This window comes from Acomys russatus, chromosome 21 (genome assembly GCF_903995435.1).
Source record: "Acomys russatus chromosome 21, mAcoRus1.1, whole genome shotgun sequence".
Lineage (NCBI taxonomy): Eukaryota > Metazoa > Chordata > Mammalia > Rodentia > Muridae > Acomys > Acomys russatus.
The window spans coordinates 45,469,190-45,484,599 of record NC_067157.1 but is presented as its reverse complement, the minus strand read 5'-3'; the positions used below and the strand labels follow the sequence as shown (position 1 = coordinate 45,484,599).

The 15,410-nt window shown below is 43.8% G+C and overlaps 1 protein-coding gene across 2 annotated transcripts in view; it reads right to left on the bottom strand.

The window, feature by feature from the left end:
* The window catches only part of Plekhg1 (pleckstrin homology and RhoGEF domain containing G1), a 151,810-nt gene extending 136,716 nt beyond the window's left edge, over positions 1-15,094 (bottom strand). Inside the window, exon 1 of one of the 2 annotated variants that reach the window (XM_051164614.1) lies at positions 15,035-15,094. The gene's annotated coding sequence lies outside the window, so the exon portion shown is untranslated. The remainder of the gene's footprint in view (positions 1-15,034) is intronic. The other variant, XM_051164616.1, reaches the window with a different exon arrangement.
* Between the last annotated feature and the right edge of the window lie 316 nt (positions 15,095-15,410).

The following is a 15,410-nucleotide window of genomic DNA, read 5'->3' as shown; positions in this document are numbered from 1 at the left end:
GCGTGTACAGATGCACATGGACACACCTATCATATGTACATCCCCTATATTCCTTTTATGGAGACTATGAAGAATCTTATAATATATATGCAGTTATATGGCGACAGTATCCTAGGCTAGAAATATTTTCCAGTTCAGGGTTTTTGTTTGTTTATTTTTTTGTTTTCTAAATTTTAGACAGGATCTCATGTTGCATAGCTATGCCTTAAACTGGCTATATAGCTCAGGCTGGCCTTTAACTCTTTAGCCTCCTGCCCTAACTTTCCAAGTGATAGAATTACAGGCACAGGCTACCACGCTAGTTTGTGTAGTGCCAGGGATTGAAGCCAGAGCTTTATGCACACTAGGCAAGCACTCTAGGCTACACTCTCCGCTCCCCGAATTCATTTTTTAATGGCATCACTAATTTTCTCTGGACCTCAATTCTCTCACAGCTAACACAAGATGCTTATGAACAGGTCTTTTCTCGGTCAAAAATTAACACCCTCCCCCCCCAAAAAATTTAACACCCCGGTAAGGCTGAGGTGAGCACAGACCACTAGCTCACAGGTTGCCTGGAGGGTAGAATCAGGCTAAGAGACACAGATGAGGAGGGAGGGTGCTAGGCAGGGACATGGGGTGGGGAAACAAACAGGAGGAGGCAGAACCAATTAGATGGAGACCACGGAAGCCCTTGAAGCTGGGAGCAGGTGCCAGCCTGTGATGACCTCAGCTTGATAAGAACATCACATTTACCCTTGGTTTTAAACTGCCTTCCGTCCCCAGGCACTTGAGTGCCGTGGTTGATTTCAGACACCCACAACCCCATCAAAGTGCAGAAAATGGACCATCTAACCTGTTTAATATAGTCTATTTAGGATGCTGCATGACACTTATATAACTTGTTTTTGAACCAGAGTCCAGAATAGGGGAAAGACTCGGAATGAACCACAGATCTTCACCATACCGTTTGCTTAAAAAAAAAAAAAAATTTATTTTTTTTGTTTTATGTATATGAGTGTTTTGTCAGTATGTTTGTGTATGTAGACAGCATGTGTGCCTGGTGTGCACAGAAGTCAGAAAAGGGCATTGGATCTCTTGGAATCGGAGTTACACAGATGGTTGTGAGCTGTCATGTGGGTGCCTGAAATCAAACCCAGGTCCTTAACTGCTGAACCACCTCTCCAGGCCCCGTATTCGCTCTGCAACAAGAAGCTCTTGTTGAAATAAGGCAATTTGCAACTTGAAAGGAAGAAAGGTGGGCGGTGCTGGTCACCTACTGCAGAGCCGGTCCCCTTGGTCTTCAGAAGCAGAGAGGCTGCCGGGATATCTGTCCTGCAGCTTTCACTGTGCTTCCTTCCCACCCAGTGAACTCCATGGCAGGGCTCTCCACGCTACTTTGGCCCACGTCCCTTCGCCAAACCTTAACACCCAGAAAAGTTGGACAGTTTATGTCCTATTTTATAACTAAGGGCAACTTTTCTACCTGGGCCTGTAACGAGTCCATTCAGGAAGCTGAGACAACACGTTCCGAAAGGAAGGCAAAGCCAAATTCCCAACGTCAACTCCAGTGACTAAATCAAAACAGTCTAGGCTTTGACAGGCAGGAAGAAAAGTTCAATTTTTAGTGCTTTCTCTCCTCATAATATGTATTGTTGGGGAAGGGAGACACCAGGGAATTCTGACCTTGAAGGACTGCTGCTGTCTTGAACAGCTTTCAGCCTGCAAGACTGTGTCCGAAATCACCCTGAGCCCGGGCTTGGCATCTGGAGTGTGGAATGGATTTCCCATCAGCAGAGCACTAGACTGGAAAGATAGGGTCCAAGCTGCTGACATGGGTCTGTTTGGTCCAGTCACTAAATACCACAGTGTGTCTGGCCTGGGCTGCAACCTACTTCTATGTGGTGATCTGAGCCAATGGCCTCCAACCAACCTCAGCAGCTTCGTGGTTTGTCTCCTGCTTTGATCCTTGTCCCCATAGCCCATGCCCACATCCTAAATATAGATGAAGAGAAAGCACTTCTAATGGTGATGTTTCACCAAGAAAGCTCTAGAAGAGACGCATCCCAGTTGTATACAAGGTATAAAGATGGGCTCCGGCACAGGTTGCACCAAACAAAACATCGCTGGCCTCGCCCAGGCTTTCGGCGCAATTGGCTCTGGATACAGCCACAGCTAGACTTGAGGTACCTTCTGTTCAAGGAGCCTGCAGCTACCTTGATCCTAAGTGAAAGTGACATCGTGCTTGTTTATAACAGAGGACATGTCCCCACCAAAGTATGAAGCATAACTCAGAGCGTTTGCAATACTAGGTCGGGGTGGGAGTTAGGCACTGACAGACTCTATTGGGCGCTTCGCTTTATTTAGGAATAAGAAGCGTGCAACGATTAAGTATAAAGGCCGACCACATGGCATTGATGCGCCACTTCTCCCTTCCTGACACTTGTGCTGTTGAGGTTTCCACCTCCTCACCCTTTTTTCATAGTCACATTACACTCCACCATGTCCTCAGCAGCAGTTTAAATTTATTTTGAATATTAGGCTAGAAAGTGGTTTTTTTTTTCCTGAACATATAATTATCTGTGAAAATAAAATCCGTGTGTACGTGTGTGTGTGTATGTGTTTATGCATGTGCGTGCATATGTGTGCATGCACGTATGTATGTGTATGTGTTGTGTGCATGCATGTGTGTATGTGTGTGGTGCGTATGAGTATGTGGTATGTGTGTGGTGTGTATATGTGTTTGTGTTTATGTGTTTGTGTGTGTATGTGTGGTGTAGGGGGTGTGTATGAGTGGTGTATAGGTGTGTGTGTATGTGTGTGTATGTGTATTGTGTGTGTATGCATGTGTATGTATGTATAGTGTGTGGGAGGGTGTGTGGGTGGGTGTGTATGTGTGTGTGTATGTGTATTGTGTGTGTATGCATGTGTATGTATGTATAGTGTGTGGGAGGGTGTGTGTGTGGGTGTGTATGTATGTGTGTTGTGTGTGTATGCATGTGTATGTATGTATGGTGTGTGGGAGTGTGTGTGTGTGTCACTTGTTTGTTTTGACTGCCTATGAGAATTTAGCGCCGCCTCACTGGTCTCTTCACAGGTTTCCTTGGCCAGCAGTACAGGCAGAATCCATTGTAAGATGGACAATGTTCCAAGGGATCCTTGGTATGTAGTTGTGTAGAAAAACGCACTGCAGATTTCAGTGTGTGTGTGTATGTGTGTGTTAGGAAGAGAGAGAGGGGAGGGAGAGAAGGAGAGGCAGGAAGGAGGGAGAGGGAGGAGGCGGGAGGGAGGGAGGATTCATCACTTTGCTAACCATAGGTTACCAATGTTTTTAGAGCAATGAACTGAGGCAGCTAACCATAACCAGGAAGGTTCGGAGTCCAAGAAGAAAAAAGACAAAGATCTCATCTTAATCACTTGCAAACCGCCATTGTCCGCACTTTTCATATCGACAATGGAATGCATTGTCAGTTCACTTTCCATCACTACAGAGAGTACCTGAGACAATCAAGTCACAGTGAGGCTTCAGAGGCGCTCCTGTGCCTTGGACTCCTAGCTTTAAGGCTTGTGGTTAAGGCAGCACAGCACATCGTCAACAGGGGTACAAGGGGGAACAAGCAGCGGAAAAGGAAGGGGCTGGAATGGCATTATTCCTCCCACAGCACACCTCAACCATCTACAGACCTCCTCTAGGCTTCACCTCTTACATTTCTATACCTCCCTCTTCCCCCAAGGGAGACCCAGCCCTCACCACATCAACTTGTAGGTGACACTTAAAAGTCTCTACTGTGGTAGGATTTGTGAATGGGGACTGTGTAGGCTAGTCTTATGCCAACTTGACATGGAAACTAGAGTTTTTTTGGTTTTTTCTTTCTTTTTTTTTTAAATTTTTGGTTTTTGTTTGTTCGTTTGTTTGTTTGTTTTCTGAGACACGGTTTCTCTGTGTTATCTTGGCTGTCCTGGACTAGCTTTGTAGACCAGGCTGGCCTCGAACTCACAGTGATCTACCTGCCTCTGCCTCCCGAGTGCTGGGATTAAAAAAACCAGAGTTATCTGAAAGGAGGGAACCTCAATTAAGAAAGTGCCTCCGTAAGATCCAGCTGTAAGAAATTTTTCTCAATTAGTGATCAATTAATTCAGGGTCAATGGGGGGGGGGGGAGGTCCCAGCCAATGTAGGTGATGCCATCTCTGGGCTGCTGTTCCTGGGTTCTATAAGGAAGCAGGCTGAGCAAGCCATGGGGAGCAAGCCAGTAAGCAGCACCCCTTCATGGCTTCTGTATCAGCTCTTGCCTCCAGGTTCCTGCCCTGTTTCAGCTCCTGTCCTGACTTCCTTCAGTTATGGACATAACTTACTTTTTGGTCATGGTGTTTCATCACACAATAGAAACCCCTAAATAAGACAGGGACAGATCCATTAGTATGAGACAAAACACTCCTTCGAACTCTTTTTCTCCCCTTTCCCCCTAAGATGGACGGTCTCAGAGGCTGCCATTTTGATTGCCCCCTCATCTTCTTGTCAAGATTCAGGCTTTATCTTGCTATTTATTTCAAGGCATCCTACCTCAGAGTCTGCCTCTAAGCTCATAAGTATGTTTGCGTCTGGATCTTAGAGGAGTTTCGGAATTAAAGCTAGAAGAACACATAAACATCTGCAAAGCTTTAAAGCATGATATAATTAGGAAGCGCTTCTCTCACTGCTAGGACTTGTAGATAAGGCTACGTGAATCATTTTTACACAGTGTCACTCATTTCTACATCACTGTATTTCATAGCTAATAAGTATATCTCTCAACCCCAATGGCAGGATCTAGTGTCTAATGTGTTTATGCCACAACGTAAAAGTCCACGAATGCCAGCATTTCACTTGCCTACAGAACAATGGCACATTCTGCTTTCTTTCTTGGTCAGCAATATTTCAGGTGTGGCATGGCTAAACAGTCTTAATTTGCCCAGAGACTCCCTGCACACAGCTTTAATGTACTCCAAAATGGTTTGCAAATGAACTTTTAGAAAACAACCCTGGCTCACACTGACGGTCGCTTGCATTTACTAGATGGTATGAAAACACACGGCTTGAATGACGGAATCCTTATTATTTCCCCCTTTCCTGGCAGAATCCTCAAGGCAAATGTGCAACTACTTTCCAAATGTTTCTATTTTTGAACATTTACTATTTGTGCACTCATGCATTGTCTTATGTACGGGTGCACACATTTCACATGCCACAGTTTCACATGTGGAAAGCCACAAGACAACTCTTGCGGGTCGGCTCTCTCCTGTCAACTATCGGGATCTGGGACTCGAACTCAGGTCTTCGGGTCTGCAGGTGCCTCCACCCACTGAACCATGGCACTGTGAGGTTTACTGAGAGAGATCTTTAAAGGAGTCTAATGATGCTGTGTACCAAGCAGCCTGTCACCCGTACTCTGAGACTTTATCTGCTGGGAGGGCTCTCTGCAAGGAATTCTCTCCTTCCACAGCTAAGGAATAGGGTTTCACTTTCCTCCGTGACCCTAATAAAAAAGGAAGCCGTCCCACAGGGAGGGGCTCCTTGAAGCATCTTGCAGCACAGTTCAATTTAGCAACGTTAAGCCTGGCAGATCAAGGGGACTTCTATTCTTCTCCAGCAAATATTTCAACAAATAACCTTCTCCATACAGACAAAATATTTTGGAGTTAATAAAAAGTATTTTGTTTAGAAATAGACTGCGCAAATCCGTGGACTTCAGAAAGGAACAAACACGATGGCATGTGAAACTTGGCTGCAATTTGTCCTGGATTTTTGCTGCAAATCCCTACATTAAGAGCCTCAGACCCTCATGTTAGAGTTATAAAGGTTGGAATTTTAAACAGTGACTCTGAATGTGAGGACCCGAAGCAAAGCCAGGGACTCTATTGTTTTAGTTTGAAACCCCCGCCGCAGTTTTATTAGAAGTGAAAAGGATGAGTACATCGTTGCAGGGGTGTGCATTTTCAGACCAGCTTCCCTACCAGGCTCCTCAAAAGAGGTTTGATAGGAAGGGAGAGAAGAAAAGTTTTCTGGACTAAAGAGACTTTTAAAAAGATCTATGGAAACACACTTGAAAAATAAAATTGAATCCTGGAAGATAACAATTATGAAAAACCAGACTGTTATCTAGTTTAGAATGGCTACAAATAGGACCAGAGTTGCTGGTCACCCAGAGACTAAAAGACTGCTGCTCAGAAACGCTGGACAGTCTAGCTGCTGGACCATTATTTATCCTGCAGTATTCTCACTTGCAGGATGAAGAACAAGGAATCTGTGTTAGTTCTATACTCAACAAGCATCTTCTTGGGAAGCCCCTGTACTTAAAACCAAACAGCTTATTGTTTTCCTTTTTCTTTTTTTGGTTTGTCGAGACAGGGTTTCTCTGTGTAATCTTGGCTGTCTTGGACTTGCTTTGTAGACCAGGCTGGTCTCGAACTTACAGAGATCCTCCTGCCTCTGCCTCCCAAGTGCTGGTATTAAAGGCATGTGCCACTAGCTTATTGTTTTCATATGGATACAAATGAACTTTAATTTTTAAAATTGATACATACCCAATTTTTAAAAGTCTATTTTTAATGGAAACCCTAAAATGTAGACTAATGTAGGTATGGATGCCTTTAATAATTGGCAACTTCACATCAGAGCTTCACGGCCATTTATCTCTGATGGGCTTGGGCAGCTTGTATTTTCAAATGTATTATATGTGCCAGGAATAGTTACACAGAAGGCATGAGCTATGTGCCCTGCCAATGGCCTTGCTCTGCCTGCCATTCAGTGGCCTGAGCCCATGAGGACAGGAAGGGGAGAAGCCACTCAGAGGCATTTCAAGAAAGATTTATAAGCTCTGTAAAGAGACAGGCAGCAGCACGTGATTAAAATTGCTAAATGTACCCTTCAGAGGCTGAGGATAAAATCAGGTCAAAGCAACTTAAACAGAGAAGGAAACTGGTCAACCTTGAAAGGAGGGATAAAGTTTAGATACATTACTGTCCCTGATGCTGCTGAAGCTGCCGAGGCTAGACCCTCACCATAGCAGGAGCCAGCACATGCTCTCTTCCCTGATGCCACTTGAAAAGGCAAGGTCATCATCAGGCTCCAGGGAATGAATGTGGCCAATGATCTGTCTGTCCCTTCCCTGTAAGCTAGGAGACAGACTCAGGTCCAGCTGCACCCAGAGCCTCCTGGTCCTGATATAATGGCACCCCTAAACCAAGGGAGTGCTGGTGGTGCAAAGGAGGGAATGTGGTTCCAGGCTGGTCTGAACTATACAGCATGACCCACTCTCAAAAATAAAACAACCACAACTCCTCACCCCCAAACATTTCTTAGAACAGGCAACATAAAGACTTCAAACAGACAGACATATTGGAACAAGTAACAACAGGTTGTCGTGAACTTCAGGCCAGACACATGAATAATCGACACTGTGTTTGGGATATACCAGCACGGTAGGCAGAATGGCCAGGGCATACGTGAGTTCAGGACACTAGAGAGAAGCAGAAACCACTTCTACTATGGATGCATGCAGCATTACGGCCTGCATGGTACCACTCTAGGGCAGAGAAGATGATGCTGTGTTTGGGTACTTCTGCCTCAAATTCCTTTCAAACATAGGAGCAAGGATGCTGGGGGTGTTACCTAGTGGTAGAGCACTTGCTTAGAATATATTGGTTTTGGATGCCATCTCTAGTATACAACACCTCTCTCTCTTTCTCTCTCTCTCTCTCTCTCTCTCTCTCTCTCTCTCTCTCTCTCTCTCTCTCTCTCTCTCTCACACACACACACACACACACACACACACACACTTCATTTAATTTTAGACGGTTTACGTAAATTTCTCAAAAGCTTCGGTCCTCTACCCTGTAATCATTCAATTAATGACTGTAATTGTGCAAGGCTAAGACTCAGATCAGGTAACATACAGGATGTAGCTTTAGTAAATGGTTAAGTGCTCATTTTGTCTTTTATAAAGGCATGGGAAATAGGAACCGGAGGATGAGGTGGGTGAAGAGGTGACACTAGTAAGAGCTGGTGGGAAAGTTGGTCCTGAGGGCAGGGAAGAGGGCAGGGAGGAGGGCAGGGAGGAGGGCAGGGAGGAGGTAGGAAGAGAGAAGACAGCTCTCATGTGCCTTGGCTAATGAGGTCTTGCAATATGTCTTCAGTTCCTCTAATAAGAGAGTGGGCAGAGAGGCAGCTGAAAGAAGGCATGCTCCCAGAAGGTTCTGGGAGACCTCTAGTGAGAAAATACCCGGAAAAGAATTAGAAATTAACCGGGGGATTGGGGAGAAATGGGAAACTGGAGAAACCTGGTTTGCTGAGGGCTTGGCTGGGAGCGGTTCCTCTGATATTCCATCCCTGAGAACCTGTGAAATGAATGAACTCCCCTCTCCTCTGAATGACCATGCTCCCTACATCAAAGGCACATATATGAAGTTACAACACTGGATGAAAACAGACCTCACATTTTAAAGAAACAAAGAACATTAAAAGAAAATAGTTGACTTAATTCAGGGCTTGAGCTTTTGAACTCAGACCACAATGATGACTGTGCTGCCTTGCTCTAACTCTACAAAGGCCTTATCAACTACTTAGCCTTCCTGAGGCGCAGACTTTTCCTCATCACTCAGAAAACACAGGGTGGTGAAAGGAACAACCCACAGACTCCTAAAAGCTGGCACCCCTTGACACTAAAAGTGGGTGGCTAGGTTCTAGAATGAGAGAAGACAGAAGACATGGCAGGATGTTGGCCTCTGCCCAGCCAAAAACACAGGCCTCCTCGGTTCTTTAAAGCTGTCTCTGGTGATTGTGTTTTATTGACTTCTAGAGCTGGGGGAATCTGGCTGAGTCCTTCCACAAAGTTTTCAAATATTGCAACTAACTGTAGGAGGCCTGGATTCATTTGTTATCTCCAGCTGTTGAGAGCAGATCTGGTCACGGTGAGCACATCTGGTTCCTTTGACATTGGAGGTGATGACCTTTCCATTTCTATTAGCATGGCTATTCATCAAGGCCCTAGCAGGTCTACTCAAGGTCACCATCAGTTGCAGATGTCAAAAACAGGAAACCTGCAATGACCCACCACCGTCCCATGCAGGACAGAGCAATGACCTTCCCTTGGGTTTTCTAAAATGCAGTGACCTTGGATCTGGCTAAAACAAGCCACTGGCACACTGATTTTTGCTCATAAAATTGCTTTACAGCGCATAAAGGGGAAACAAATGAAAAGAAGAAAATCCACAGTCCATTAAAAAAAAAAAAAATGCCTAAAATGGCTCTTTCCGAATGACAAGTAAAACTGAGACAGATCTCAGTGTTTGGAATGAGAATAAAGTAATTCTGATTGAATCAACAGCTCTGGGCCAGATCAACAGACATAAGTACATCCAGGAACAAACAGCTCGCTCATGAGGACTGTTCTGGTCCTTTTCTAGTACCTTCGATGTTGATTTTTTAAATTTATTCTACTTTTCTAATTGATTTCCCATCTCTTTTATCACACCTTGCTTCATGGAAAAGGTCACATGAGGTCATGTGCTTCCCTTCCCAGATCCGCTTCCTAAGCCCTCCAAGGATGGATGGAAAATACCCTCCTTGCCTCGCTAGCTTTCTCATACTCAACATAGCGTTGAATACAAAGAAGGAACTAGCAATCGTTAGGCAGGTCATTTCTTCAGCACGCCTACGTGGTGAAGAAGACGTTTGGCGTCAGATTGTGAAATGGTGTCAGGTGGGAGGAACTTCAGTTATGAGATGATATTCTCTCTTAGACTCTGAGGCAGCTGAATGCCACCCCCTTCAGGGCTGCTGAAGCCAGGGACTTGGCTAAAATGGCTTCCAGAGGCCACTCACATTCTACGCGTGGATGACGAGGTCAGCCGCTGGTTATCCAGGTAAAGAGCAGAGGGAACTCCTGGGTGGAGCCTTGTCGTCCAAATGTCCGTTCCCCACGGTTACTGCTTTGACTCAGCTGAATTTCCTCCTGGAGCATATTTCTGGGTCTGCTTTGAGCTGGACCATAAATTGCAGCTAGCTAAGCCGTTCCTCAGGGCAGCTGAGTAATGGGTTAAAAAGGAGGAGCTGTGGGGAAGCAGTGGCTGGACTGAGGAATTCTGGGAGACCGTCCCTATAACACCTCTCCTTGTTTAGTGCACGCATGTACTTCAGATCAGCACAGTAGAGACGGCAGAAAAGGGGATTGATTTTAGCCTGTGTTTCACTCTTCTGACTATGGGGCTCCCTCCTTCCCTCCTCCAGCTTGACTTCCACAAAAATCTATTACCATAGTTTCTGATTCTCAAAGCCAGGGACAGATGGTGGCATTGGCATCTCATTCCTGAGGACATCCCCTCAGGAGAAGACCTGCGGGTTTGCTTCTAGTGTTGCTGGGCTTCAAACCCTGGGCCTTGTGAATGCTAGCCAAGTGAGCTACCACTGAGCCACACCCTCAACCCCAAACAGTTAGGCAACATTTCTAATGGATGACTGACTACTCCCCAAGTACAGTGATAAGTATAAGACAAATGCTTCAAAGGATAGAAACGGACAACAAAAAGGATGAGTGGTCCAAGTTATGCTACCGTCAAAGAAAGTGGAGAAAGGTAAACTTTAAGTCTCCATTAAAGTTTATATTTTATTTCTGTAAAGAACATTTAGTGACCTACTGGTACCCTTCACCAGTCATAACTGAAGGGTCTACTTTGGGGAAGGCTCTACCAGAGCTTGCATCCAAACCTTCAACAAATACACGTTAAAAGAGAGAGAGAGAGAGAGAGAGAGAGAGAGAGAGAGAGAGAGAGAGAGAGAGAGAGAGGAGAGAGAGATACCCACTATGTAGGTAAAGTCAAACCTGGGTATTTTTCTAAACGATGTTAAATCTGTGTTGAATTTTAATAGCTGCTACATTTAGTTTGTGTAATGATATAATTATATATATATATATATATACATATACATACTTTTTTTTTTTTTTTTTTTTTAAATCACCACAATGCTGTCAGGTCAGGCCAAGAGAGAGTTGGAAGATTTTTGCAATGAGAATGAAGAAAAAAAAAAAGTGCTTCAGTGGCACTTTTAAGTGGCACTGCATTCTGGTTCCTGTCTTCCAGCAGTCTGCCAAGAACTCCACCGGATGGTTGTATCGGCAGTGTCTAGCCTGACACAATGCGTTACTTATTCATCATATGAATCATTAATGATGTAGACACTGATTATTGTTTTATTAGCTGACTTCCGACAAATCAATCAACCCTTAGTCAGATACTTACAGGGCCCGGAGACATGGGAGCAAGGTCACCTACAACACCCATAAGGCACATAGGGTTTGTTTTCTCCCCCCAGCCATACCTTTACCAAACTGCATGTAAATTTTAGGGGTAAAAAGCTACAACTTGAATCTCACAAAGACTTTGGCTGCAGGACTATTGGCTTCTTAGGTACCACAGTGGCGGCTACTGGCCTGGCCCTTCTTCTCATGATGGATAAACACCTCAAACAGGGATGGAAGAAAAGGACGACGATGCTCCAGAGAGAACCCCAGTGCAGATGGGGTTGATTATAGTCACAGCTCTTCCAGCCATCATGGGAAATCTACCATCTTGAATCATTAGCATCTTTACTGAAAAGGAGTTCTCTGGCCAGTTACCCAATTCAGTAATGTTAGGGACTCAGAAAATGCCAACCAAAAAGCAGTGACCAAGACGCCTGGTGTTACCTTCCAACAGTAACGGGCATGCTTCTGTACCTTAGGCTGCCCTTTAGCCATATGCTCTTGCACCATCTCTACTCCAATGCCATTTCATCAAAGATCCAGCACAGGGAAATTCTAGACACGATATAACACACCAGGATGCTTTTTTGTTGTTGTTGTTTTTGTTTTGTTTGTTTGTCAAGACAGGGTTTCTCTGTGTAGCCTTGGCTGTCCTAGACTCGCTTTGTAGACCAGGCTGGCCTCGAACTCTCAGCGATCCACCTGCCTCTGCCTCTGGAGTGCTGGGATTAAAGGCATGTGCCACCATGCCCGGCTAGTAGTATGCTTTTATTCAGAAAAACAAAGGTTGTTGTTGTTGTTGTTTTTGTTGATGTTGTTGTTGTGTGGTACTTTAAAAATATGTAGTCTTTGAACTGAACACACACACATACACATCATGCCTTTTGTACATACCAGACCTATCCTCTGATTGTTGAAGTTTCTGGAGTTGCCTAACCTAATCTTGCTAATTATGGTCAGTCTTCGCACTTCCTAGTCTTAGGTCTTCAGTAGCTAGAAAGAGGCAATGCCTCTGTCTATCATTTTCTGGGCTTTCTTACTCACTTTGCTTAAGTAGAAACCACTGGCTTTGTCAAGACAGGAGCACATGCTAACATCAGTGCTGCCCCCAAGAGGACACCACTGTGGCTTATAAATAAGTGTCTGGCTCCCAAGCTCCTGTTCTTTCCTAAGACACCACATCACTTCTACATGCCTGACGAAGCCCGTTGGTCCTAACGAACAAAGGTTGGGCAGTGCCCTCCCCTCCCCAACTCTACAGCAGGCTATTTCAGAGTGGGATCTGATTTTCCTAAAGGAGGAAATTAGCTCATTCTTCCTGGAAACATTTGAGCTTCTCTCATATGTCTGTTTTTTCCTAAGGTCTAGAGCTGTCAACACAGCATATGAAGGCCCTGGTCATTAGGGAATTGATCTTTGAAAAGAAGAGTTCCCAGGTAGTCAATGAACTTACTTTGAGTCAACAAACAGCTCTGAGGAGGTGGTTGGTGAATCACTGAGAATCATCAACGTTGAAGACCAACAAAAAATATTTTCTACAGAACCAGAACATGGCTTTGAAAGCACATGAAACTAGATACTGAAAACTACTTGCACTTAGTTATATAGATCTGCCATACCAGAACTGCAATTCTGGGCTCCCTTCCCTCAAAATGGCAGCAAGGCGGCATAGAAGGCCATAGTTTCCAAAGTGGACAAGCCTTCAGTGACATACAGCTAAACAGAACCAAGGGACCCCAAGTCAAGTGTCATTCTTTTCTTTTACCGTCGGCATCATATGACAAAGCAAACAATATCTATGGGTGTCCAGAAGGGAAAAGTTAACTGTAGGAAAACTTATTGAATAAATATAACTATCTAATGTATCAATATGCCTTGTTTTTCTGTCTGTGTAGACATAGCCAAGTATTAGTCTAAGAAGAAAATGTATAGATTCATTTACAGAGAACATAATCCTTTTAGAGAGAGGAGAAGGAGGAGAAGGAGGAGGAGGAGGAGGAGGAGAAGGAGAAGGAGGAAGAAAAAGACAACAACTCATTGCTTTTGGAGATAACCTGGGTTCAGTTCCCAGCATCCACATCAAGTCGCTTCCACCCACTTGAAACTCAAGTTCCAAGGAGATCGGCTCTTTTGGCCTACACATGCACCTGGATGCACATGGTGCATATAAACCCACATGGACACACACATACACATAAGTAATAAATCTTTTAAAAAAATTTCTACTCTATGTCAAACAAAACCACACAATGACCGACTCTTACAAACATGTTGTGTCTAAGTGTGACTCAGGTAGGGACATATGGCTCCTATGGGCTTTGGGTGTATTGGCTCAAAATATATATTTTTTATTCATAAAAAATTAAAATTATGTATCTTAACTATGTTGGTATTGAGACAAATGCAATTCAGATCCAATATTACATATTTTATTAATATACTGATATTTTTCTTATACTTTGAAAGGAAGTTAGTTGAAATATTTTCATAGGTCACTACAGGTGGCTCTGGGCACTGTGCGTACAAACCCTTGGTGAGACTTCTAGACACACTTAAGCAAAAGAATTTATGGGATTCTTCCTGGAAGTGACAAAGACCTGCAGGGGGCAAACCATTGTCTCACTGGTAATGGAACTCTAATGATTTCAAGCACAGGCGGAAGTATCTTGACTCCATTGAAAGATGGTCTCTGTGACACCTTTGAACTCTTCCAGAACAGCTCAGTACATTAACTATTTATGACTCTGGTGAAGCAGTATTACTTTGTGGGTCGAGGCCATTAAACACTATCCCAGCGGTTCTCAACCTGTGGGTCGCGACCCCTCTGGGGGCTGACGGGCCTTTTCACAGGTGTCACCTAAGACCATTGGGAAACACAGATATTCACACGGTGTTCATAACAGCAGCAAATTACAGCTATGAAGTAAGCATAAATATAATTGGTTGGGGGGTCACCACCACATGAGGACTTGTACTGAAGGGTCACAGCATTAGGAAGGCTGAGAACTACCTGCTCTAACCCATTGCTGGACTTCAGGGTTGTTTTTTTTTTTCCTTTCATTTTGTCATAAAATTGAATGTATAAACACACACACATACACACACACAGACAAAGTGGGAACGCTGTGCTCACCCGATGGAGTTCCTCATACATTCCTCTCATTTTATGGGAGTTTGATATGGTATTGAGCAGTGTCCATCGGTTGACGAACACCCTCAGTTGTGGTGAGGGTCTATAGCCTCAAAGAGTATGGAAAGGAGGCAGCGAACAGGTGGCCAGGCCTACCAGGCACGTCTCGTCCCTTCGCCTTGTATCACTACAGCACCTGAGTAGGATTTTTAAAGCGTGAGAAAGAGGCTGAAAGGGACAGGTAGAACTGTGTCTGGCCAATGAACAGCACTTAAAAGGAACACTAACACACTAGCTCGCTGCAGGCTAACCAGAAGAGACAGGTCTAGCTAGGATAGGTTCCTTTTTGACCCTATGTTTACCCTGAGTGTGTGTGGTCAGGAAATAAGCATTGTCTTAGTTCACATTCTTTCATAACAATAGGTGTTATTCTCGATTGCAAAATCGTTTATTAAACACTAGTTTAAAATAGGTTTCTTTTTTGGAAAAAACTACTTAAAAATTTAAAAAATGGCTTTAACATATATCCATATAAAATATCTAATAAATATAAATTATAAACGTATTAATCTTTTGACAGGTATTTCAAAGTCAAGTAACAAAAAGAAAAACCAGGACAGGAAAGGAAGAAAAAAGGAAATAGCTCACTTTTATAGTTGAAGCTCACTTTTCTGATGTCTTCATCCACGACTTCCAATGTCAGTCCTCGGCTATAGTAGAAACACAAAAAATAAATAGATTTTACAGTGATACTATTTTTCATAATCTTACATATATATAATGTATATATACACACACATAAATATATAATATATATGTATATTTGTGTGTGTATGTGTGTGTATGTATGTGTGTGTGTGTGTTATATGCATGGGGATATAGGACAGAGGAGACTACTGGGCATCCTGATCTATCACTCCCCATTTTATGGTTTTGAGAAAGGAACCCAGCAATCTTGAATGATCATCCTATTTCTGACCTGCACAAGCAGTGGGGTTAGAGGTGCACATGAACATACCTGGTT